The 2098-nt window shown below is 48.5% G+C and overlaps 2 non-coding genes across 2 annotated transcripts; both read left to right on the top strand.

The window, feature by feature from the left end:
* The first annotated feature begins 1386 nt into the window (after positions 1–1386).
* On the top strand, positions 1387–1460 carry TRNAF-GAA. Its single transcript has one exon. It is a non-coding gene; the product is annotated as a tRNA-Phe (tRNA).
* A 164-nt stretch (positions 1461–1624) lies between these two features.
* TRNAP-UGG lies at positions 1625–1699 on the top strand. Its single transcript has one exon. It is a non-coding gene; the product is annotated as a tRNA-Pro (tRNA).
* Positions 1700–2098: the final 399 nt, after the last annotated feature.

Consider the following 2098-nt stretch of genomic DNA (forward strand, 5'->3'; position numbering starts at 1 on the left):
TTGCGACCGCAATGCTGTTCTTGAAGGACCTCGGGGCCTTACCTTAGGGCAAAAAAAGGGAATAGAAGTTAGGAAGACTACTGACGTAGGGCGGCCGGTGAGCTCAACCTCGAACCATCGTTATTAGTTCCTATTCCCTCCCTGCACGAACCTCGGTCCAATCAATTTGTTCGGAATTGGGGGCTAGGGCCGGTTATCACTCCCATTTCCCGAGCTTAAGTCAAGGGGGTTCGAGCTGCTATGCCAAGCTTTTTTCCGAATAGTGGGTATGGGGAACCCACCGTACCAACACGATTGGCTGGTGTTGCTGATACCGGACCCGTTATAACCCCGATTGGAAGGGCAGGCTAGTCTGAATATGGCTCTGGGGATGCGAGGCCATTGAAAGTGAGTATCCCGTATTCGACGACGGAGATAGAGCATTAGTTGCAGTTTGAACCCCACCTTAACGACCAAGGGATGAAATCTTTCGACGACTAGGGAGGCCTCACCCGAGGCCGATTCCAGTGGATCACTAGAGAATCTGATAGAAGCAAGCTACGCTACCTTCTGGCTAGCTCGTGCAATCTTAGATAAATTCCTTCGCGCTTAGCTTGGTAAGCTAAGCAAGCCTGGTTCCCCGGGCACTATGGTAGGACGTGGATCGATCATGACGAGAATGGACTTCTCCGTAATGTAATGATTTAGAAGAGTCACGGTCCAGTTCCCCGCCGGGCTTTTTCCCTTCTCGACTAGACGAAGGAGATATGAATTCAAAGAAGGCAGGTGAGGAAGGGCGGCTTGGCTTGACCCTGTCTTCTCTCCTGGTCGGGTCGGAGGCGAAGACAGGCTAAGTTCATCATTCAGTGGTGAGGTGTTCATAGAAAGCAAGGCCTCGCCCAACGAGTGGCGGATTTTGATGGAGTGAAGCTTGGATGCTGGGGAGATCCATAGATCTGGATAGAGTCTGTCTCGCTCAGTAAATCTGAGTACGCGCGCTACGGCTTACGCAGTGGATCTTCGGGCAACCAACCCAACCCGGCACATCCAATTCCGATCAACAACTTGGAGGTATGGCTGAGTGGCTTAAGGCATTGGTTTGCTAAATCGACATACAAGAAGATTGTATCATGGGTTCGAATCCCATTTCCTCCGGCACGGAAGTGGAACGGGCGGGCGAAATTACGTGAGAGAAAGAACCTCTGATTGATGGAGTCCCCCGGAGGACAGAATAGCACTACTTAGTGAAACGGAGCGGAGCGCCTCTTTCTTGTTCTTGGTGGCGTCTATAGCGAAGAAGACCTGACCGAACGAGGGCCGACCAGGGACTGGACGGCTCTCGGTTCTTGAGCAAGCTCCTCCACTGCAGGTAGGACGCTCATAGATGAAGAAAAGAGAAGGAAAGTGGTTCAGGTAGCTCAGCAGGTTAGAGCAAAGGACTGAAAATCCTTGTGTCAGTGGTTCGAATCCACTTCTGAGCGGGCTTTTGGTCCACCGAGAGCGAGCCTACTGAAGGAAGAAATGAAAGTGAATGAAAGAGGCTGATTTCCAAAAAGCGGTGTACCTCCCTGTGCCCAAAGCGGGGTGGGCGAGTTCGGTTCGAGTCTTTATGGATCGGTTGGATCCATATGTTCCGGGGGAGAGACGAGGTGTAGCGCAGTCTGGTCAGCGCATCTGTTTTGGGTACAGAGGGCCATAGGTTCGAATCCTGTCACCTCGAAGGAGTCTTCCTTTTCTTGTCTGGAGGTTTATTTTTTGAAAAAAATAAATGCCTCAACTGGATCAATTTCAAACCTCCTCCTTGATCTTATTTCTGGTTGCCGCAGTCTTACTTATTCTCTTTTATAAGCAAATTTTTGTAATAAGTTAGCAAGAACGCGAAAAAGAAAGGAGCTCGATATATTCCAATATATTTTTCGCATATTTTAGACTGATTTTATGTTTTATTCACGGGATTATTTAGGCATTTATTTTTTTAGTCCTTTGCTCTTTCAGTGCATTCTGCTATTTTTTTATGAAGGTCCCGCTTATGCGGTTTCGCCTAGTAATTCGACTAATTCGGAAGATAGTATTGCTTCAATACTATCTTCCTTCAAATATCCCTCCCAAAACGTCAATA

This window comes from Ananas comosus, unplaced genomic scaffold (assembly GCF_001540865.1).
Source record: "Ananas comosus cultivar F153 unplaced genomic scaffold, ASM154086v1, whole genome shotgun sequence".
Lineage (NCBI taxonomy): Eukaryota > Viridiplantae > Streptophyta > Magnoliopsida > Poales > Bromeliaceae > Ananas > Ananas comosus.